The following is a 23,557-nucleotide window of genomic DNA, read 5'->3' on the forward strand; positions in this document are numbered from 1 at the left end:
TGTGAGGTCACTGGTGCCTCAGTGCCTGATAGGCCAGTGCTAGGCCCATGGCTGCTGTTTGTGTTGTGAGATCACTTGTGGCTTAGTGCCTGATAGGCCAGTGCTAGGCCCATGGCTGCTGTTTGTGGTTGTGAGGTCACTTGTGGCTCAGTGCCCGATAGGCCAGTGCTAGGTGCTTGGCTGCTGTTTGTGGTTGTGAGGTCACTTGTGGCTTAGTGCCTGATAGGCCAGTGCTAGGTGCTTGGCTGCTCGTTGTGGTTGTGAGGTCACTTGTGGCTCAGTGCCTGATAGGCCAGTGCTAGGCCCATGGCTGCTGTTTGTGTTGTGAGATCACTTGTGGCTTAGTGCCTGATAGGCCAGTGCTAGGCCCATGGCTGCTGTTTGTGGTTGTGAGGTCACTTGTGGCTCAGTGCCCGATAGGCCAGTGCTAGGTGCTTGGCTGCTGTTTGTGGTTGTGAGGTCACTTGTGGCTTAGTGCCTGATAGGCCAGTGCTAGGTGCTTGGCTGCTGTTTGTGGTTGTGAGGTCACTTGTGGCTCAGTGCCTCATAGGCCAGTGCTGGTCATGTGTCTGCTCTTTGTGGTTGTGAGGTCACTTGTGGCTCACTGCCTGATAGGCCAGTGCTAGGCCCATGGCTGCTGTTTGTGGTTGTGATGTCACTTGTGTCTCAGTGCCCGATAGGCCAGTGCTAGGTGCTTGGCTGCTGTTTGTGGTTGTGAGGTCACTTGTGGCTCAGTGCCTGATAGGCCCGTGCTTGTTGCATGGCTGCTGTTTGTGGTTGTGAGGTCACTTGTGTCTCAGTGCCTCATAGGCCAGTGCTAGGCCCATGGCTGCTGTTTGTGGTTGTGAGGTCACTTGTGGCTCAGTGCCTGATAGGCCAGTGCTAGGCCCATGGCTGCTGTTTGTGGTTGTGATGTCACTTGTGTCTCAGTGCCCGATAGGCCAGTGCTAGGCCCATGGCTGCTGTTTGTGGTTGTGAGGTCACTTGTCGCTCAGTGCCTGATAGGCCAGTGCTAGGCCCATGGCTGCTGCTTGTGGTTGTGAGGTCACTTGTGGCTCAGTGCCTGATAGGCCAGTGCTAGTTGTATGGCTGCTGTTTTCAGTTGTGAGGTCACTTGTGGCTCCGTGCCCGATAGGCCAGTGCTAGGTGCTTGGCTGCTGTTTGTGGTTGTGAGGTCACTTGTGGCTCAGTGCCCGATAGGCCGGTGCTAGGTGCTTGGCTGCTGTTTGTGTTTGTGAGGTCACTTGTGGCTCAGTGGCTGATAGGCCAGTGCTAGACCCATGGCTGCTGTTTGTGGTTGTGAGGTCACTTGTGGCTCAGTGCCTGATAGGCCAGTGCTAGGTGCTTGGCTGCTGTTTGTGGTTGTGAGGTCACTTGTGGCTCAGTGCCTGATAGGCCAGTGCTAGGTGCTTGGCTGCTGTTTGTGGTTGTGAGGTCACTTGAGGCTCAGTGCCTGATAGGCCAGTGCTAGGCCCATGGCTGCTGTTTGTGTTGTGAGATCACTTGTGGCTTAGTGCCTGATAGGCCAGTGCTAGGCCCATGGCTGCTGTTTGTGGTTGTGAGGTCACTTGTGGCTCAGTGCCCGATAGGCCAGTGCTAGGTGCTTGGCTGCTGTTTGTGGTTGTGAGGTCACTTGTGGCTTAGTGCCTGATAGGCCAGTGCTAGGTGCTTGGCTGCTGTTTGTGGTTGTGAGGTCACTTGTGGCTCAGTGCCTGATAGGCCAGTGCTAGGCCCATGGCTGCTGTTTGTGTTGTGAGATCACTTGTGGCTTAGTGCCTGATAGGCCAGTGCTAGGCCCATGGCTGCTGTTTGTGGTTGTGAGGTCACTTGTGGCTCAGTGCCCGATAGGCCAGTGCTAGGTGCTTGGCTGCTGTTTGTGGTTGTGAGGTCACTTGTGGCTTAGTGCCTGATAGGCCAGTGCTAGGTGCTTGGCTGCTGTTTGTGGTTGTGAGGTCACTTGTGGCTCAGTGCCTGACAGGCCAGTGCTAGGCCCATGGCTGCTGTTTGTGGTTGTGAGGTCACTTGTGGCTTAGTGCCTGATAGGCCAGTGCTAGGTGCTTGGCTGCTGTTTGTGGTTGTGAGGTCACTTGTGGCTCAGTGCCTCATAGGCCAGTGCTGGTCATGTGTCTGCTCTTTGTGGTTGTGAGGTCACTTGTGGCTCACTGCCTGATAGGCCAGTGCTAGGCCCATGGCTGCTGTTTGTGGTTGTGATGTCACTTGTGTCTCAGTGCCTGATAGGCCAGTGCTAGGTGCTTGGCTGCTGTTTGTGGTTGTGAGGTCACTTGTGGCTCAGTGCCTGATAGGCCCGTGCTTGTTGCATGGCTGCTGTTTGTGGTTGTGAGGTCACTTGTGTCTCAGTGCCTCATAGGCCAGTGCTAGGCCCATGGCTGCTGTTTGTGGTTGTGAGGTCACTTGTGGCTCAGTGCCTGATAGGCCAGTGCTAGGCCCATGGCTGCTGTTTGTGGTTGTGAGGTCACTTGTCGCTCAGTGCCTGATAGGCCAGTGCTAGGCCCATGGCTGCTGCTTGTGGTTGTGAGGTCACTTGTGGCTCAGTGCCTGATAGGCCAGTGCTAGGTGCTTGGCTGCTGTTTGTGGTTGTGAGGTCACTTGTGGCTCAGTGCCTGATAGGCCAGTGCTAGGCCCATGGCTGCTGCTTGTGGTTGTGAGGTCACTTGTGGCTCAGTGCCTGATAGGCCTGTGCTAGGCCCATGGCTGCTGTTTGTGGTTGTGAGGTCACTTGTGGCTCAGTGCCTGATAGGCCAGTGCTAGGCCCATGGCTGGTGTTTGTGGTTGTGAGGTCACTTGTGGCTCAGTGCCTGATAGGCCAGTGCTAGGCCCATAGCTGCTGTTTGTGGTTGTGAGGTCACTTGTGGCTCAGTGCCCGATAGGCCAGTGCTAGGTGCTTGGCTGGTGTTTGTGGTTGTGAGGTCACTTGTGTCTCAGTGCCCGATAGGCCAGTGCTAGGCCCATGGCTGCAGTGTGTGGTTGTGAGGTCACTTGTGGCTCAGTGCCCGATAGGCCTGTGCTAGGCCCATGGCTGCTGTTTGTGGTTGTGAGGTCACTTGTGTCTCAGTGCCTGATAGGCCAGTGCTAGGCCCATGGCTGCTGTTTGTGGTTGTGAGGTCACTTGTGGCTCAGTGCCCGATAGGCCTGTGCTAGGCCCATGGCTGCTGTTTGTGGTTGTGAGGTCACTTGTGGCTCAGTGCCCGATAGGCCAGTGCTAGGCCCATGGCTGCAGTGTGTGGTTGTGAGGTCACTTGTGTCTCAGTGCCCGATAGGCCAGTGCTAGGCCCATGGCTGCTGTTTGTGGTTGTGAGGTCACTTGTGTCTCAGTGCCTGATAGGCCAGTGCTAGGCCCATGGCTGCTGTTTGTGGTTGTGAGGTCACTTGTGTCTCAGTGCCCGATAGGCCAGTGCTAGGTGCTTGGCTGCTGTTTGTGGTTGTGAGGTCACTTGTGGCTCAGTGCCCGATAGGCCAGTGCTAGGCCCATGGCTGCTGTTTGTGGTTGTGAGGTCACTTGTGGCTCAGTGCCTCATAGGCCAGTGTTAGGTGCTTGGCTGCTCGTTGTGGTTGTGAGGTCACTTGTGGCTCAGTGCCTGATAGGCCAGTGCTAGGCCCATGGCTGCTTTTTGTGTTGTGAGATCACTTGTGGCTTAGTGCCTGATAGGCCAGTGCTAGGCCCATGGCTGCTGTTTGTGGTTGTGAGGTCACTTGTGGCTCAGTGCCCGATAGGCCAGTGCTAGGTGCTTGGCTGCTGTTTGTGGTTGTGAGGTCACTTGTGGCTTAGTGCCTGATAGGCCAGTGCTAGGTGCTTGGCTGCTGTTTGTGGTTGTGAGGTCACTTGTGGCTCAGTGCCTGACAGGCCAGTGCTAGGCCCATGGCTGCTGTTTGTGGTTGTGAGGTCACTTGTGGCTTAGTGCCTGATAGGCCAGTGCTAGGTGCTTGGCTGCTGTTTGTGGTTGTGAGGTCACTTGTGGCTCAGTGCCTCATAGGCCAGTGCTGGTCATGTGTCTGCTCTTTGTGGTTGTGAGGTCACTTGTGGCTCACTGCCTGATAGGCCAGTGCTAGGCCCATGGCTGCTGTTTGTGGTTGTGAGGTCACTTGTGGCTCAGTGCCCGATAGGCCAGTGCTAGGTGCTTGGCTGCTGTTTGTGGTTGTGAGGTCACTTGTGGCTCAGTGCCTGATAGGCCCGTGCTTGTTGCATGGCTGCTGTTTGTGGTTGTGAGGTCACTTGTGTCTCAGTGCCTCATAGGCCAGTGCTAGGCCCATGGCTGCTGTTTGTGGTTGTGAGGTCACTTGAGGCTCAGTGCCTGATAGGCCAGTGCTAGGCCCATGGCTGGTGTTTGTGGTTGTGAGGTCACTTTTGTGTCAGTGCCTCATAGGCCATTGCTAGGCCCATGGCTGCTGTTTGTGGTTGTGAGGTCACTTGTGGCTCAGTGCCTGATAGGCCAGTGCTAGGCCCATGGCTGGTGTTTGTGGTTGTGAGGTCACTTGTGGCTCAGTGCCTGATAGGCCAGTGCTAGGCCCATAGCTGCTGTTTGTGGTTGTGAGGTCACTTGTGGCTCAGTGCCCGATAGGCCAGTGCTAGGTGCTTGGCTGGTGTTTGTGGTTGTGAGGTCACTTGTGTCTCAGTGCCCGATAGGCCGGTGCTAGGTGCTTGGCTGCTGTTTGTGGTTGTGAGGTCACTTGTGGCTCAGTGCCTGATAGGCCAGTGCTAGGCCCATAGCTGCTGTTTGTGGTTGTGAGGTCACTTGTGGCTCAGTGCCTGATAGGCCAGTGCTAGGTGCTTGGCTGCTGTTTGTGGTTGTGAGGTCACTTGTGGCTCAGTGCCCGATAGGCCAGTGCTAGGCCCATGGCTGCAGTGTGTGGTTGTGAGGTCACTTGTGGCTCAGTGCCCGATAGGCCAGTGCTAGGCCCATGGCTGCTGCTTGTGGTTGTGAGGTCACTTGTGGCTCAGTGCCTGATAGGCCTGTGCTAGGCCCATGGCTGCTGTTTGTGGTTGTGAGGTCACTTGTGTCTCAGTGCCTGATAGGCCAGTGCTAGGCCAATGGCTGCTGTTTGTGGTTGTGAGGTCACTTGTGGCTCAGTGCCCGATAGGCCAGTGCTAGGCCCATGGCTGCTGTTTGTGGTTGTGAGGTCACTTGTGGCTCAGTGCCTCATAGGCCAGTGTTAGGTGCTTGGCTGCTCGTTGTGGTTGTGAGGTCACTTGTGGCTCAGTGCCTGATAGGCCAGTGCTAGGCCCATGGCTGCTGTTTGTGTTGTGAGATCACTTGTGGCTTAGTGCCTGATAGGCCAGTGCTAGGCCCATGGCTGCTGTTTGTGGTTGTGAGGTCACTTGTGGCTCAGTGCCCGATAGGCCAGTGCTAGGTGCTTGGCTGCTGTTTGTGGTTGTGAGGTCACTTGTGGCTTAGTGCCTGATAGGCCAGTGCTAGGTGCTTGGCTGCTGTTTGTGGTTGTGAGGTCACTTGTGGCTCAGTGCCTGACAGGCCAGTGCTAGGCCCATGGCTGCTGTTTGTGGTTGTGAGGTCACTTGTGGCTTAGTGCCTGATAGGCCAGTGCTAGGTGCTTGGCTGCTGTTTGTGGTTGTGAGGTCACTTGTGGCTCAGTGCCTCATAGGCCAGTGCTGGTCATGTGTCTGCTCTTTGTGGTTGTGAGGTCACTTGTGGCTCACTGCCTGATAGGCCAGTGCTAGGCCCATGGCTGCTGTTTGTGGTTGTGATGTCACTTGTGTCTCAGTGCCTGATAGGCCAGTGCTAGGTGCTTGGCTGCTGTTTGTGGTTGTGAGGTCACTTGTGGCTCAGTGCCTGATAGGCCCGTGCTTGTTGCATGGCTGCTGTTTGTGGTTGTGAGGTCACTTGTGGCTCAGTGCCTGATAGGCCAGTGCTAGGCCCATGGCTGCTGTTTGTGGTTGTGAGGTCACTTGTCGCTCAGTGCCTGATAGGCCAGTGCTAGGCCCATGGCTGCTGCTTGTGGTTGTGAGGTCACTTGTGGCTCAGTGCCTGATAGGCCAGTGCTAGGTGCTTGGCTGCTGTTTGTGGTTGTGAGGTCACTTGTGGCTCAGTGCCCGATAGGCCAGTGCTAGGCCCATGGCTGCTGCTTGTGGTTGTGAGGTCACTTGTGGCTCAGTGCCTGATAGGCCTGTGCTAGGCCCATGGCTGCTGTTTGTGGTTGTGAGGTCACTTGTGGCTCAGTGCCCGATAGGCCAGTGCTAGGCCCATGGCTGCAGTGTGTGGTTGTGAGGTCACTTGTGTCTCAGTGCCCGATAGGCCAGTGCTAGGCCCATGGCTGCTGTTTGTGGTTGTGAGGTCACTTGTGTCTCAGTGCCCGATAGGCCAGTGCTAGGTGCTTGGCTGCTGTTTGTGGTTGTGAGGTCACTTGTGGCTCAGTGCCCGATAGGCCAGTGCTAGGCCCATGGCTGCTGTTTGTGGTTGTGAGGTCACTTGTGGCTCAGTGCCTCATAGGCCAGTGTTAGGTGCTTGGCTGCTCGTTGTGGTTGTGAGGTCACTTGTGGCTCAGTGCCTGATAGGCCAGTGCTAGGCCCATGGCTGCTGTTTGTGTTGTGAGATCACTTGTGGCTTAGTGCCTGATAGGCCAGTGCTAGGCCCATGGCTGCTGTTTGTGGTTGTGAGGTCACTTGTGGCTCAGTGCCCGATAGGCCAGTGCTAGGTGCTTGGCTGCTGTTTGTGGTTGTGAGGTCACTTGTGGCTTAGTGCCTGATAGGCCAGTGCTAGGTGCTTGGCTGCTGTTTGTGGTTGTGAGGTCACTTGTGGCTCAGTGCCTGACAGGCCAGTGCTAGGCCCATGGCTGCTGTTTGTGGTTGTGAGGTCACTTGTGGCTTAGTGCCTGATAGGCCAGTGCTAGGTGCTTGGCTGCTGCTTGTGGTTGTGAGGTCACTTGTGGCTCAGTGCCTCATAGGCCAGTGCTGGTCATGTGTCTGCTCTTTGTGGTTGTGAGGTCACTTGTGGCTCACTGCCTGATAGGCCAGTGCTAGGCCCATGGCTGCTGTTTGTGGTTGTGATGTCACTTGTGTCTCAGTGCCCGATAGGCCAGTGCTAGGTGCTTGGCTGCTGTTTGTGGTTGTGAGGTCACTTGTGGCTCAGTGCCTCATAGGCCAGTGTTAGGTGCTTGGCTGCTCGTTGTGGTTGTGAGGTCACTTGTGGCTCAGTGCCTGATAGGCCAGTGCTAGGCCCATGGCTGCTGTTTGTGTTGTGAGATCACTTGTGGCTTAGTGCCTGATAGGCCAGTGCTAGGCCCATGGCTGCTGTTTGTGGTTGTGAGGTCACTTGTGGCTCAGTGCCCGATAGGCCAGTGCTAGGTGCTTGGCTGCTGTTTGTGGTTGTGAGGTCACTTGTGGCTTAGTGCCTGATAGGCCAGTGCTAGGTGCTTGGCTGCTGTTTGTGGTTGTGAGGTCACTTGTGGCTCAGTGCCTGACAGGCCAGTGCTAGGCCCATGGCTGCTGTTTGTGGTTGTGAGGTCACTTGTGGCTTAGTGCCTGATAGGCCAGTGCTAGGTGCTTGGCTGCTGTTTGTGGTTGTGAGGTCACTTGTGGCTCAGTGCCTGATAGGCCAGTGCTGGTCATGTGTCTGCTCTTTGTGGTTGTGAGGTCACTTGTGGCTCACTGCCTGATAGGCCAGTGCTAGGCCCATGGCTGCTGTTTGTGGTTGTGATGTCACTTGTGTCTCAGTGCCCGATAGGCCAGTGTTAGGTGCTTGGCTGCTCGTTGTGGTTGTGAGGTCACTTGTGGCTCAGTGCCTGATAGGCCAGTGCTAGGCCCATGGCTGCTGTTTGTGTTGTGAGATCACTTGTGGCTTAGTGCCTGATAGGCCAGTGCTAGGCCCATGGCTGCTGTTTGTGGTTGTGAGGTCACTTGTGTCTCAGTGCCCGATAGGCCAGTGCTAGGCCCATGGCTGCTGTTTGTGGTTGTGAGGTCACTTGTGTCTCAGTGCCTCATAGGCCAGTGCTAGGCCCATGGCTGCTGTTTGTGGTTGTGAGGTCACTTGTGGCTCAGTGCCTGATAGGCCAGTGCTAGGCCCATGGCTGCTGTTTGTGGTTGTGATGTCACTTGTGTCTCAGTGCCCGATAGGCCAGTGCTAGGCCCATGGCTGCTGTTTGTGGTTGTGAGGTCACTTGTCGCTCAGTGCCTGATAGGCCAGTGCTAGGCCCATGGCTGCTGCTTGTGGTTGTGAGGTCACTTGTGGCTCAGTGCCTGATAGGCCAGTGCTAGGTGCTTGGCTGGTGTTTGTGGTTGTGAGGTCACTTGTGTCTCAGTGCCCGATAGGCCGGTGCTAGGTGCTTGGCTGCTGTTTGTGGTTGTGAGGTCACTTGTGGCTCAGTGCCTGATAGGCCAGTGCTAGGCCCATAGCTGCTGTTTGTGGTTGTGAGGTCACTTGTGGCTCAGTGCCTGATAGGCCAGTGCTAGGTGCTTGGCTGCTGTTTGTGGTTGTGAGGTCACTTGTGGCTCAGTGCCCGATAGGCCAGTGCTAGGCCCATGGCTGCAGTGTGTGGTTGTGAGGTCACTTGTGGCTCAGTGCCCGATAGGCCAGTGCTAGGCCCATGGCTGCTGCTTGTGGTTGTGAGGTCACTTGTGGCTCAGTGCCTGATAGGCCTGTGCTAGGCCCATGGCTGCTGTTTGTGGTTGTGAGGTCACTTGTGTCTCAGTGCCTGATAGGCCAGTGCTAGGCCAATGGCTGCTGTTTGTGGTTGTGAGGTCACTTGTGGCTCAGTGCCCGATAGGCCAGTGCTAGGCCCATGGCTGCTGTTTGTGGTTGTGAGGTCACTTGTGGCTCAGTGCCTCATAGGCCAGTGTTAGGTGCTTGGCTGCTCGTTGTGGTTGTGAGGTCACTTGTGGCTCAGTGCCTGATAGGCCAGTGCTAGGCCCATGGCTGCTGTTTGTGTTGTGAGATCACTTGTGGCTTAGTGCCTGATAGGCCAGTGCTAGGCCCATGGCTGCTGTTTGTGGTTGTGAGGTCACTTGTGGCTCAGTGCCCGATAGGCCAGTGCTAGGTGCTTGGCTGCTGTTTGTGGTTGTGAGGTCACTTGTGGCTTAGTGCCTGATAGGCCAGTGCTAGGTGCTTGGCTGCTGTTTGTGGTTGTGAGGTCACTTGTGGCTCAGTGCCTGACAGGCCAGTGCTAGGCCCATGGCTGCTGTTTGTGGTTGTGAGGTCACTTGTGGCTTAGTGCCTGATAGGCCAGTGCTAGGTGCTTGGCTGCTGTTTGTGGTTGTGAGGTCACTTGTGGCTCAGTGCCTCATAGGCCAGTGCTGGTCATGTGTCTGCTCTTTGTGGTTGTGAGGTCACTTGTGGCTCACTGCCTGATAGGCCAGTGCTAGGCCCATGGCTGCTGTTTGTGGTTGTGATGTCACTTGTGTCTCAGTGCCTGATAGGCCAGTGCTAGGTGCTTGGCTGCTGTTTGTGGTTGTGAGGTCACTTGTGGCTCAGTGCCTGATAGGCCCGTGCTTGTTGCATGGCTGCTGTTTGTGGTTGTGAGGTCACTTGTGGCTCAGTGCCTGATAGGCCAGTGCTAGGCCCATGGCTGCTGTTTGTGGTTGTGAGGTCACTTGTCGCTCAGTGCCTGATAGGCCAGTGCTAGGCCCATGGCTGCTGCTTGTGGTTGTGAGGTCACTTGTGGCTCAGTGCCTGATAGGCCAGTGCTAGGTGCTTGGCTGCTGTTTGTGGTTGTGAGGTCACTTGTGGCTCAGTGCCCGATAGGCCAGTGCTAGGCCCATGGCTGCTGCTTGTGGTTGTGAGGTCACTTGTGGCTCAGTGCCTGATAGGCCTGTGCTAGGCCCATGGCTGCTGTTTGTGGTTGTGAGGTCACTTGTGGCTCAGTGCCCGATAGGCCAGTGCTAGGCCCATGGCTGCAGTGTGTGGTTGTGAGGTCACTTGTGTCTCAGTGCCCGATAGGCCAGTGCTAGGCCCATGGCTGCTGTTTGTGGTTGTGAGGTCACTTGTGTCTCAGTGCCCGATAGGCCAGTGCTAGGTGCTTGGCTGCTGTTTGTGGTTGTGAGGTCACTTGTGGCTCAGTGCCCGATAGGCCAGTGCTAGGCCCATGGCTGCTGTTTGTGGTTGTGAGGTCACTTGTGGCTCAGTGCCTCATAGGCCAGTGTTAGGTGCTTGGCTGCTCGTTGTGGTTGTGAGGTCACTTGTGGCTCAGTGCCTGATAGGCCAGTGCTAGGCCCATGGCTGCTGTTTGTGTTGTGAGATCACTTGTGGCTTAGTGCCTGATAGGCCAGTGCTAGGCCCATGGCTGCTGTTTGTGGTTGTGAGGTCACTTGTGGCTCAGTGCCCGATAGGCCAGTGCTAGGTGCTTGGCTGCTGTTTGTGGTTGTGAGGTCACTTGTGGCTTAGTGCCTGATAGGCCAGTGCTAGGTGCTTGGCTGCTGTTTGTGGTTGTGAGGTCACTTGTGGCTCAGTGCCTGACAGGCCAGTGCTAGGCCCATGGCTGCTGTTTGTGGTTGTGAGGTCACTTGTGGCTTAGTGCCTGATAGGCCAGTGCTAGGTGCTTGGCTGCTGCTTGTGGTTGTGAGGTCACTTGTGGCTCAGTGCCTCATAGGCCAGTGCTGGTCATGTGTCTGCTCTTTGTGGTTGTGAGGTCACTTGTGGCTCACTGCCTGATAGGCCAGTGCTAGGCCCATGGCTGCTGTTTGTGGTTGTGATGTCACTTGTGTCTCAGTGCCCGATAGGCCAGTGCTAGGTGCTTGGCTGCTGTTTGTGGTTGTGAGGTCACTTGTGGCTCAGTGCCTCATAGGCCAGTGTTAGGTGCTTGGCTGCTCGTTGTGGTTGTGAGGTCACTTGTGGCTCAGTGCCTGATAGGCCAGTGCTAGGCCCATGGCTGCTGTTTGTGTTGTGAGATCACTTGTGGCTTAGTGCCTGATAGGCCAGTGCTAGGCCCATGGCTGCTGTTTGTGGTTGTGAGGTCACTTGTGGCTCAGTGCCCGATAGGCCAGTGCTAGGTGCTTGGCTGCTGTTTGTGGTTGTGAGGTCACTTGTGGCTTAGTGCCTGATAGGCCAGTGCTAGGTGCTTGGCTGCTGTTTGTGGTTGTGAGGTCACTTGTGGCTCAGTGCCTGACAGGCCAGTGCTAGGCCCATGGCTGCTGTTTGTGGTTGTGAGGTCACTTGTGGCTTAGTGCCTGATAGGCCAGTGCTAGGTGCTTGGCTGCTGTTTGTGGTTGTGAGGTCACTTGTGGCTCAGTGCCTGATAGGCCAGTGCTGGTCATGTGTCTGCTCTTTGTGGTTGTGAGGTCACTTGTGGCTCACTGCCTGATAGGCCAGTGCTAGGCCCATGGCTGCTGTTTGTGGTTGTGATGTCACTTGTGTCTCAGTGCCCGATAGGCCAGTGTTAGGTGCTTGGCTGCTCGTTGTGGTTGTGAGGTCACTTGTGGCTCAGTGCCTGATAGGCCAGTGCTAGGCCCATGGCTGCTGTTTGTGTTGTGAGATCACTTGTGGCTTAGTGCCTGATAGGCCAGTGCTAGTTGCATGGCTGCTGTTTGTGGTTGTGAGGTCACTTGTGTCTCAGTGCCCGATAGGCCAGTGCTAGGCCCATGGCTGCTGTTTGTGGTTGTGAGGTCACTTGTGTCTCAGTGCCTCATAGGCCAGTGCTAGGCCCATGGCTGCTGTTTGTGGTTGTGAGGTCACTTGTGGCTCAGTGCCTGATAGGCCAGTGCTAGGCCCATGGCTGCTGTTTGTGGTTGTGATGTCACTTGTGTCTCAGTGCCCGATAGGCCAGTGCTAGGCCCATGGCTGCTGTTTGTGGTTGTGAGGTCACTTGTCGCTCAGTGCCTGATAGGCCAGTGCTAGGCCCATGGCTGCTGCTTGTGGTTGTGAGGTCACTTGTGGCTCAGTGCCTGATAGGCCAGTGCTAGTTGTATGGCTGCTGTTTTCAGTTGTGAGGTCACTTGTGGCTCCGTGCCCGATAGGCCAGTGCTAGGTGCTTGGCTGCTGTTTGTGGTTGTGAGGTCACTTGTGGCTCAGTGCCCGATAGGCCGGTGCTAGGTGCTTGGCTGCTGTTTGTGTTTGTGAGGTCACTTGTGGCTCAGTGGCTGATAGGCCAGTGCTAGACCCATGGCTGCTGTTTGTGGTTGTGAGGTCACTTGTGGCTCAGTGCCTGATAGGCCAGTGCTAGGTGCTTGGCTGCTGTTTGTGGTTGTGAGGTCACTTGTGTCTCAGTGCCTGATAGGCCAGTGCTAGGTGCTTGGCTGCTGTTTGTGGTTGTGAGGTCACTTGTGGCTCAGTGCCTGATAGGCCCGTGCTTGTTGCATGGCTGCTGTTTGTGGTTGTGAGGTCACTTGTGTCTCAGTGCCTCATAGGCCAGTGCTAGGCCCATGGCTGCTGTTTGTGGTTGTGAGGTCACTTGTGGCTCAGTGCCTGATAGGCCAGTGCTAGGCCCATGGCTGCTGTTTGTGGTTGTGAGGTCACTTGTCGCTCAGTGCCTGATAGGCCAGTGCTAGGCCCATGGCTGCTGCTTGTGGTTGTGAGGTCACTTGTGGCTCAGTGCCTGATAGGCCAGTGCTAGGTGCTTGGCTGCTGTTTGTGGTTGTGAGGTCACTTGTGGCTCAGTGCCCGATAGGCCAGTGCTAGGCCCATGGCTGCTGCTTGTGGTTGTGAGGTCACTTGTGGCTCAGTGCCTGATAGGCCTGTGCTAGGCCCATGGCTGCTGTTTGTGGTTGTGAGGTCACTTGTGGCTCAGTGCCCGATAGGCCAGTGCTAGGCCCATGGCTGCAGTGTGTGGTTGTGAGGTCACTTGTGTCTCAGTGCCCGATAGGCCAGTGCTAGGCCCATGGCTGCTGTTTGTGGTTGTGAGGTCACTTGTGTCTCAGTGCCTGATAGGCCAGTGCTAGGCCCATGGCTGCTGTTTGTGGTTGTGAGGTCACTTGTGTCTCAGTGCCCGATAGGCCAGTGCTAGGTGCTTGGCTGCTGTTTGTGGTTGTGAGGTCACTTGTGGCTCAGTGCCCGATAGGCCAGTGCTAGGCCCATGGCTGCTGTTTGTGGTTGTGAGGTCACTTGTGGCTCAGTGCCTCATAGGCCAGTGTTAGGTGCTTGGCTGCTCGTTGTGGTTGTGAGGTCACTTGTGGCTCAGTGCCTGATAGGCCAGTGCTAGGCCCATGGCTGCTGTTTGTGTTGTGAGATCACTTGTGGCTTAGTGCCTGATAGGCCAGTGCTAGGCCCATGGCTGCTGTTTGTGGTTGTGAGGTCACTTGTGGCTCAGTGCCCGATAGGCCAGTGCTAGGTGCTTGGCTGCTGTTTGTGGTTGTGAGGTCACTTGTGGCTTAGTGCCTGATAGGCCAGTGCTAGGTGCTTGGCTGCTGTTTGTGGTTGTGAGGTCACTTGTGGCTCAGTGCCTGACAGGCCAGTGCTAGGCCCATGGCTGCTGTTTGTGGTTGTGAGGTCACTTGTGGCTTAGTGCCTGATAGGCCAGTGCTAGGTGCTTGGCTGCTGTTTGTGGTTGTGAGGTCACTTGTGGCTCAGTGCCTCATAGGCCAGTGCTGGTCATGTGTCTGCTCTTTGTGGTTGTGAGGTCACTTGTGGCTCAGTGCCTGATAGGCCAGTGCTAGGCCCATGGCTGCTGTTTGTGGTTGTGATGTCACTTGTGTCTCAGTGCCCGATAGGCCAGTGCTAGGTGCTTGGCTGCTGTTTGTGGTTGTGAGGTCACTTGTGGCTCAGTGCCTGATAGGCCCGTGCTTGTTGCATGGCTGCTGTTTGTGGTTGTGAGGTCACTTGTGTCTCAGTGCCTCATAGGCCAGTGCTAGGCCCATGGCTGCTGTTTGTGGTTGTGAGGTCACTTGTGGCTCAGTGCCTGATAGGCCAGTGCTAGGCCCATGGCTGCTGTTTGTGGTTGTGATGTCACTTGTGTCTCAGTGCCCGATAGGCCAGTGCTAGGCCCATGGCTGCTGTTTGTGGTTGTGAGGTCACTTGTCGCTCAGTGCCTGATAGGCCAGTGCTAGGCCCATGGCTGCTGCTTGTGGTTGTGAGGTCACTTGTGGCTCAGTGCCTGATAGGCCAGTGCTAGTTGTATGGCTGCTGTTTTCAGTTGTGAGGTCACTTGTGGCTCCGTGCCCGATAGGCCAGTGCTAGGCCCATGGCTGCTGTTTGTGGTTGTGAGGTCACTTGTGGCTCAGTGCCTGATAGGCCAGTGCTAGACCCATGGCTGCTGTTTGTGGTTGTGAGGTCACTTGTGGCTCAGTGCCTGATAGGCCAGTGCTAGGTGCTTGGCTGCTGTTTGTGGTTGTGAGGTCACTTGTGGCTCAGTGCCTGATAGGCCAGTGCTAGGTGCTTGGCTGCTGTTTGTGGTTGTGAGGTCACTTGAGGCTCAGTGCCTGATAGGCCAGTGCTAGGCCCATGGCTGGTGTTTGTGGTTGTGAGGTCACTTTTGTGTCAGTGCCTCATAGGCCAGTGCTAGGCCCATGGCTGCTGTTTGTGGTTGTGAGGTCACTTGTGGCTCAGTGCCTGATAGGCCAGTGCTAGGCCCATGGCTGGTGTTTGTGGTTGTGAGGTCACTTGTGGCTCAGTGCCTGATAGGCCAGTGCTAGGCCCATAGCTGCTGTTTGTGGTTGTGAGGTCACTTGTGGCTCAGTGCCCGATAGGCCAGTGCTAGGTGCTTGGCTGGTGTTTGTGGTTGTGAGGTCACTTGTGTCTCAGTGCCCGATAGGCCGGTGCTAGGTGCTTGGCTGCTGTTTGTGGTTGTGAGGTCACTTGTGGCTCAGTGCCTGACAGGCCAGTGCTAGGCCCATAGCTGCTGTTTGTGGTTGTGAGGTCACTTGTGGCTCAGTGCCCGATAGGCCAGTGCTAGGTGCTTGGCTGCTGTTTGTGGTTGTGAGGTCACTTGTGGCTCAGTGCCTTTTAGGCCAGTGCTAGGCCCATGGCTGCAGTGTGTGGTTGTGAGGTCACTTGTGGCTCAGTGCCCGATAGGCCAGTGCTAGGCCCATGGCTGCTGCTTGTGGTTGTGAGGTCACTTGTGGCTCAGTGCCTGATAGGCCTGTGCTAGGCCCATGGCTGCTGTTTGTGGTTGTGAGGTCACTTGTGGCTCAGTGCCCGATAGGCCAGTGCTAGGCCCATGGCTGCAGTGTGTGGTTGTGAGGTCACTTGTGTCTCAGTGCCCGATAGGCCAGTGCTAGGCCCATGGCTGCTGTTTGTGGTTGTGAGGTCACTTGTGGCTCAGTGCCCGATAGGCCAGTGCTAGGCCCATGGCTGCTGTTTGTGGTTGTGAGGTCACTTGTGTCTCAGTGCCCGATAGGCCAGTGCTAGGCCAATGGCTGCTGTTTGTGGTTGTGAGGTCACTTGTGGCTCAGTGCCCGATAGGCCAGTGCTAGGCCCATGGCTGCTGTTTGTGGTTGTGAGGTCACTTGTGGCTCAGTGCCTCATAGGCCAGTGTTAGGTGCTTGGCTGCTCGTTGTGGTTGTGAGGTCACTTGTGGCTCAGTGCCTGATAGGCCAGTGCTAGGCCCATGGCTGCTGTTTGTGTTGTGAGATCACTTGTGGCTTAGTGCCTGATAGGCCAGTGCTAGGCCCATGGCTGCTGTTTGTGGTTGTGAGGTCACTTGTGGCTCAGTGCCCGATAGGCCAGTGCTAGGTGCTTGGCTGCTGTTTGTGGTTGTGAGGTCACTTGTGGCTCAGTGGCTGATAGGCCAGTGCTAGACCCATGGCTGCTGTTTGTGGTTGTGAGGTCACTTGTGGCTCAGTGCCTGATAGGCCAGTGCTAGGTGCTTGGCTGCTGTTTGTGGTTGTGAGGTCACTTGTGGCTCAGTGCCTGATAGGCCAGTGCTAGGTGCTTGGCTGCTGTTTGTGGTTGTGAGGTCACTTGAGGCTCAGTGCCTGATAGGCCAGTGCTAGGCCCATGGCTGGTGTTTGTGGTTGTGAGGTCACTTTTGTGTCAGTGCCTCATAGGCCAGTGCTAGGCCCATGGCTGCTGTTTGTGGTTGTGAGGTCACTTGTGGCTCATTGCCTGATAGGCCAGTGCTAGGCCCATGGCTGGTGTTTGTGGTTGTGAGGTCACTTGTGGCTCAGTGCCTGATAGGCCAGTGCTAGGCCCATAGCTGCTGTTTGTGGTTGTGAGGTCACTTGTGGCTCAGTGCCCGATAGGCCAGTGCTAGGTGCTTGGCTGGTGTTTGTGGTTGTGAGGTCACTTTTGTCTCAGTGCCCGATAGGCCGGTGCTAGGTGCTTGGCTGCTGTTTGTGGTTGTGAGGTCACTTGTGGCTCAGTGCCTGATAGGCCAGTGCTAGGCCCATAGCTGCTGTTTGTGGTTGTGAGGTCACTTGTGGCTCAGTGCCTTTTAGGCCAGTGCTAGGCCCATGGATGCAGTGTGTGGTTGTGAGGTCACTTGTGGCTCAGTGCCCGATAGGCCAGTGTTAGGCCCATGGCTGCTGCTTGTGGTTGTGAGGTCACTTGTGGCTCAGTGCCTGATAGGCCAGTGCTAGGCCCATGGCTGCTGTTTGTGGTTGTGAGATCACTTGTGGCTTAGTGCCTGATAGGCCAGTGCTAGGCCCATGGCTGCTGTTTGTGGTTGTGAGGTCACTTGTGGCTCAGTGCCCGATAGGCCAGTGCTAGGTGCTTGGCTGCTGTTTGTGGTTGTGAGGTCACTTGTGGCTTAGTGCCTGATAGGCCAGTGCTAGGTGCTTGGCTGCTGTTTGTGGTTGTGAGGTCACTTGTGGCTCAGTGCCTGACAGGCCAGTGCTAGGCCCATGGCTGCTGTTTGTGGTTGTGAGGTCACTTGTGGCTTAGTGCCTGATAGGCCAGTGCTAGGTGCTTGGCTGCTGTTTGTGGTTGTGAGGTCACTTGTGGCTCAGTGCCTCATAGGCCAGTGCTGGTCCTGTGTCTGCTCTTTGTGGTTGTGAGGTCACTTGTGGCTCACTGCCTGATAGACCAGTGCTAGGCCCATGGCTGCTGTTTGTGGTTGTGATGTCACTTGTGTCTCAGTGCCCGATAGGCCAGTGCTAGGTGCTTGGCTGCTGTTTGTGGTTGTGAGGTCACTTGTGGCTCAGTGCCTGATAGGCCCGTGCTTGTTGCATGGCTGCTGTTTGTGGTTGTGAGGTCACTTGTGTCTCAGTGCCTCATAGGCCAGTGCTAGGCCCATGGCTGCTGTTTGTGGTTGTGAGGTCACTTGTCGCTCAGTGCCTGATAGGCCAGTGCTAGGCCCATGGCTGCTGCTTGTGGTTGTGAGGTCACTTGTGTCTCAGTGCCCGATAGGCCGGTGCTAGGTGCTTGGCTGGTGTTTGTGGTTGTGAGGTCACTTGTGGCTCAGTGGCTGATAGGCCAGTGCTAGACCCATGGCTGCTGTTTGTGGTTGTGAGGTCACTTGTGGCTCAGTGCCTGATAGGCCAGTGCTAGGTGCTTGGCTGCTGTTTGTGGTTGTGAGGTCACTTGTGGCTCAGTGCCTGATAGGCCAGTGCTAGGTGCTTGGCTGCTGTTTGTGGTTGTGAGGTCACTTGAGGCTCAGTGCCTGATAGGCCAGTGCTAGGCCCATGGCTGCTGTTTGTGGTTGTGAGGTCAATTTTGTGTCAGTGCCTCATAGGCCAGTGCTAGGCCCATGGCTGCTGTTTGTGGTTGTGAGGTCACTTGTGGCTCAGTGCCTGATAGGCCAGTGCTAGGCCCATGGCTGGTGTTTGTGGTTGTGAGGTCACTTGTGGCTCAGTGCCTGATAGGCCAGTGCTAGGTGCTTGGCTGCTGTTTGTGGTTGTGAGGTCACTTGTGGCTCAGTGCCCGATAGGCCAGTGCTAGGTGCTTGGATGGTGTTTGTGGTTGTGAGGTCACTTGTGGCTCAGTGCCCGATAGGCCGGTGCTAGGTGCTTGGCTGCTGTTTGTGGTTGTGAGGTCACTTGTGGCTCAGTGCCTGATAGGCCAGTGCTAGGCCCATAGCTGCTGTTTGTGGTTGTGAGGTCACTTGTGGCTCAGTGCCCGATAGGCCAGTGCTAGGTGCTTGGCTGCTGTTTGTGGTTGTGAGGTCACTTGTGGCTCAGTGCCTTTTAGGCCAGTGCTAGGCCCATGGCTGCAGTGTGTGGTTGTGAGGTCACTTGTGGCTCAGTGCCCGATAGGCCAGTGCTAGGCCCATGGCTGCTGCTTGTGGTTGTGAGGTCACTTGTGGCTCAGTGCCTGATAGGCCTGTGCTAGGCCCATGGCTGCTGTTTGTGGTTGTGAGGTCACTTGTGGCTCAGTGCCCGATAGGCCAGTGCTAGGCCCATGGCTGCAGTGTGTGGTTGTGAGGTCACTTGTGGCTCAGTGCCTGATAGGCCAGTGCTAGGCCCATGGCTGCTGTTTGTGGTTGTGAGGTCACTTGTGGCTCAGTGCCTGATAGGCCAGTGCTAGGCCCATGGCTGCTGTTTGTGGTTGTGAGGTCACTTGTGGCTCAGTGCCCGATAGGCCAGTGCTAGGCCCATAGCTGCTGTTTGTGGTTGTGAGGTCACTTGTGGCTCAGTGCCTCATAGGCCAGTGTTAGGTGCTTGGCTGCTCGTTGTGGTTGTGAGGTCACTTGTGGCTCAGTGCCTGATAGGCCAGTGCTAGGCCCATGGCTGCTGTTTGTGTTGTGAGATCACTTGTGGCTTAGTGCCTGATAGGCCAGTGCTAGGCCCATGGCTGCTGTTTGTGGTTGTGAGGTCACTTGTGGCTCAGTGCCCGATAGGCCAGTGCTAGGTGCTTGGCTGCTGTTTGTGGTTGTGAGGTCACTTGTGGCTTAGTGCCTGATAGGCCAGTGCTAGGTGCTTGGCTGCTGTTTGTGTTGTGAGGTCACTTGTGGCTCAGTGCCTGATAGGCCAGTGCTAGGCCCATGGCTGCTGTTTGTGGTTGTGATGTCACTTGTGTCTCAGTGCCCGATAGGCCAGTGCTAGGTGCTTGGCTGCTGTTTGTGGTTGTGAGGTCACTTGTGGCTCAGTGCCTGATAGGCCCGTGCTTGTTGCATGGCTGCTGTTTGTGGTTGTGAGGTCACTTGTGGCTCAGTGCCTCATAGGCCAGTGCTAGGCCCATGGCTGCTGTTTGTGGTTGTGAGGTCACTTGTGGCTCAGTGCCTGATAGGCCAGTGCTAGGCCCATGGCTGCTGTTTGTGGTTGTGAGGTCACTTGTGTCTCAGTGCCCGATAGGCCAGTGCTAGGTGCTTGGCTGCTGTTTGTGGTTGTGAGGTCACTTGTCGCTCAGTGCCTGATAGGCCAGTGCTAGGCCCATGGCTGCTGCTTGTGGTTGTGAGGTCACTTGTGGCTCAGTGCCCGATAGGCCAGTGCTAGGTGCTTGGCTGCTGTTTGTGGTTGTGAGGTCACTTGTGGCTCAGTGCCTTTTAGGCCAGTGCTAGGCCCATGGCTGCAGTGTGTGGTTGTGAGGTCACTTGTGGCTCAGTGCCCGATAGGCCAGTGCTAGGCCCATGGCTGCTGCTTGTGGTTGTGAGGTCACTTGTGGCTCAGTGCCTGATAGGCCTGTGCTAGGCCCATGGCTGCTGTTTGTGGTTGTGAGGTCACTTGTGGCTCAGTGCCCGATAGGCCAGTGCTAGGCCCATGGCTGCAGTGTGTGGTTGTGAGGTCACTTGTGTCTCAGTGCCCGATAGGCCAGTGCTAGGCCCATGGCTGCTGTTTGTGGTTGTGAGGTCACTTGTGGCTCAGTGCCTGATAGGCCAGTGCTAGGCCCATGGCTGCTGTTTGTGGTTGTGAGGTCACTTGTGTCTCAGTGCCCGATAGGCCAGTGCTAGGCCAATGGCTGCTGCTTGTGGTTGTGAGGTCACTTGTGGCTCAGTGCCCGATAGGCCAGTGCTAGGCCCATGGCTGCTGTTTGTGGTTGTGAGGTCACTTGTGGCTCAGTGCCTCATAGGCCAGTGCTAGGCCCATGGCTGCTGTTTGTGGTTGTGAGGTCACTTGTGGCTCAGTGCCTGATAGGCCAGTGCTAGGCCCATGGCTGCTGTTTGTGGTTGTGATGTCACTTGTGTCTCAGTGCCCGATAGGCCAGTGCTAGGCCCATGGCTGCTGTTTGTGGTTGTGAGGTCACTTGTCGCTCAGTGCCTGATAGGCCAGTGCTAGGCCCATGGCTGCTGCTTGTGGTTGTGAGGTCACTTGTGGCTCAGTGCCTGATAGGCCAGTGCTAGTTGTATGGCTGCTGTTTTCAGTTGTGAGGTCACTTGTGGCTCCGTGCCCGATAGGCCAGTGCTAGGTGCTTGGCTGCTGTTTGTGGTTGTGAGGTCACTTGTGGCTCAGTGCCTCATAGGCCAGTGCTAGGCCCATGGCTGCTGTTTGTGGTTGTGAGGTCACTTGTGGCTCAGTGCCTGATAGGCCAGTGCTAGGCCCATGGCTGGTGTTTGTGGTTGTGAGGTCACTTGTGTCTCAGTGCCTGATAGGCCAGTGCTAGGCCCATGGCTGCTGTTTGTGGTTGTGAGGTCACTTGTGTCTCAGTGCCCGATAAGCCAGTGCTAGGTGCTTGGCTGCTGTTTGTGGTTGTGAGGTCACTTGTGGCTCAGTGCCCGATACGCCAGTGCTAGGCCCATGGCTGCTGTTTGTGGTTGTGAGGTCACTTGTGGCTCAGTGCCTGATAGGCCAGTGCTAGGCCCATGGCTGCTGTTTGTGGTTGTGAGGTCACTTGTCGCTCAGTGCCTGATAGGCCAGTGCTAGGCCCATGGCTGCTGCTTGTGGTTGTGAGGTCACTTGTGGCTCAGTGCCTGATAGGCCAGTGCTAGTTGTATGGCTGCTGTTTTCAGTTGTGAGGTCACTTGTGGCTCCGTGCCCGATAGGCCAGTGCTAGGTGCTTGGCTGCTGTTTGTGGTTGTGAGGTCACTTGTGGCTCAGTGCCTGATAGGCCTGTGCTAGGCCCATGGCTGCTGTTTGTGGTTGTGAGGTTACTTGTGGCGCAGTGCCTGATAGGCCAGTGCTAGTTGCATGGCTGCTGTTTGTGGTTGTGAGGTCACTTGTGGCTCAGTGCCCGATAGGCCAGTGCTAGGTGCTTGGCTGCTGTTTGTGGTTGTGAGGTCACTTGTGGCTCAGTGCCTGATAGGCCTGTGCTAGGTGCTTGGCTGCTGTTTGTGGTTGTGAGGTCACTTGTGGCTCAGTGCCTGATAGGCCAGTGCTAGGCCCATGGCTGCTGTTTGTGGTTGTGAGGTCACTTGTGTCTCAGTGCCTGATAGGCCAGTGCTAGGCCCATGGCTGCTGTTTGTGTTGTGAGGTCACTTGTGGCTCAGTGCCTGATAGGCTAGTGCTAGGCCCATGGCTGGTGTTTGTGTTTGTGAGGTCACTTATGTCTCAGTGCCTGATAGGCCAGTGCTAGGCCCATGGCTGTTGCTTGTGGTTGTGAGGTCACTTGTGTCTCAGTGCCTGATAGGCCAGTGCTAGGCCCATGGCTGCTGTTTGTGGTTGTGAGGTCACTTGTGGCTCAGTGCCTGATAGGCCAGTGCTAGGCGCATGGCTGCTGTTTGTGGTTGTGAGGTCACTTGTGGCTCAGTGCCCGATAGGCCAGTGCTAGGTGCTTGGCTGCTGTTTGTGGTTGTGAGGTCACTTGTGGCTCAGTGCCTCATAGGCCAGTGCTGGTCATGTGTCTGCTCTTTGTGGTTGTGAGGTCACTTGTGGCTCAGTGCCTGATAGGCCAGTGCTAGGCCCATGGCTGCTGTTTGTGGTTGTGATGTCACTTGTGTCTCAGTGCCCGATAGGCCAGTGCTAGGTGCTTGGCTGCTGTTTGTGGTTGTGAGGTCACTTGTGGCTCAGTGCCTGATAGGCCACTGCTAGGTGCTTGGCTGCTGTTTGTGGTTGTGAGGTCACTTGTGGCTCAGTGCCCGATACGCCAGTGCTAGGCCCATGGCTGCTGTTTGTGGTTGTGAGGTCACTTGTGGCTCAGTGCCTGATAGGCCAGTGCTAGGCCCATGGCTGCTGTTTGTGGTTGTGAGGTCACTTGTGGCTCAGTGCCCGATAGGCCAGTGCTAGGTGCTTGGCTCCTGTTTGTGGTTGTGAGGTCACTTGTGGCTCAGTGCCTGATAGGCCTGTGCTAGGCCCATGGCTGCTGTTTGTGTTTGTGAGGTCACTTGTGGCTCAGTGCCTGATAGGCCAGTGCTAGGCCCATGGCTGGTGTTTGTGGTTGTGAGGTCACTTGTGGCTCAGTGCCGGATAGGCCAGTGCTAGGCCCATGGCTGCAGTGTGTGGTTGTGAGGTCACTTGTGGCTCAGTGCCTGATAGGCCAGTGCTAGGTGCTTGGCTGCTGTTTGTGGTTGTGAGGTCACTTGTGGCTCAGTGCCCAATAGGCCAGTGCTAGGTTCCTGGCTGCTGTTTGTGGTTGTGAGGTCACTTGTGGCTCAGTGCCTGATAGGCCAGTGCTAGGCCCATGGCTGGTGTTTGTGGTTGTGAGGTCACTTGTGGCTCAGTGCCCGATAGGCCAGTGCTAGGTGCTTGGCTGCTGTTTGTGGTTGTGAGGTCACTTGTGGCTTAGTGCCTGATAGGCCAGTGCTAGGTGCTTGGCTGCTGTTTGTGGTTGTGAGGTCACTTGTGTCTCAGTGCCTGATAGGCCAGTGCTAGGCCCATGGCTGCTGTTTGTGGTTGTGAGGTTACTTGTGGCGCAGTGCCTGATAGGCCAGTGCTAGTTGCATGGCTGCTGTTTGTGGTTGTGAGGTCACTTGTGGCTCAGTGCCCGATAGGCCAGTGCTAGGTGCTTGGCTGCTGTTTGTGGTTGTGAGGTCACTTGTGGCTCAGTGCCTGATAGGCCTGTGCTAGGTGCTTGGCTGCTGTTTGTGGTTGTGAGGTCACTTGTGGCTCAGTGCCTGATAGGCCAGTGCTAGGCCCATGGCTGCTGTTTGTGGTTGTGAGGTCACTTGTGGCTCAGTGCCTGATAGGCTAGTGCTAGGCCCATGGCTGGTGTTTGTGGTTGTGAGGTCACTTATGTCTCAGTGCCTGATAGGCCAGTGCTAGGCCCATGGCTGTTGCTTGTGGTTGTGAGGTCACTTGTGTCTCAGTGCCTGATAGGCCAGTGCTAGGCCCATGGCTGCTGTTTGTGGTTGTGAGGTCACTTGTGGCTCAGTGCCTGATAGGCCAGTGCTAGGCGCATGGCTGCTGTTTGTGGTTGTGAGGTCACTTGTGGCTCAGTGCCTCATAGGCCAGTGCTGGTCATGTGTCTGCTCTTTGTGGTTGTGAGGTCACTTGTGGCTCAGTGCCTGATAGGCCAGTGCTAGGCCCATGGCTGCTGTTTGTGGTTGTGATGTCACTTGTGTCTCAGTGCCCGATAGGCCAGTGCTAGGTGCTTGGCTGCTGTTTGTGGTTGTGAGGTCACTTGTGGCTCAGTGCCTCATAGGCCAGTGCTGGTCATGTGTCTGCTCTTTGTGGTTGTGAGGTCACTTGTGGCTCAGTGCCGGATAGGCCAGTGCTAGGCCCATGGCTGCTGTTTGTGGTTGTGATGTCACTTGTGTCTCAGTGCCCGATAGGCCAGTGCTAGGTGCTTGGCTGCTGTTTGTGGTTGTGAGGTCACTTGTGGCTCAGTGCCTCATAGGCCAGTGCTAGGCCCATGGCTGCTGTTTGTGGTTGTGAGGTCACTTGTGGCTCAGTGCCTGATAGGCCAGTGCTAGGCCCATGGCTGCTGTTTGTGGTTGTGATGTCACTTGTGTCTCAGTGCCCGATAGGCCAGTGCTAGGC

The sequence above is a fragment of the Apteryx mantelli genome, chromosome 20 (genome assembly GCF_036417845.1).
Source record: "Apteryx mantelli isolate bAptMan1 chromosome 20, bAptMan1.hap1, whole genome shotgun sequence".
NCBI classification, from domain to species: Eukaryota; Metazoa; Chordata; class Aves; order Apterygiformes; family Apterygidae; genus Apteryx; species Apteryx mantelli.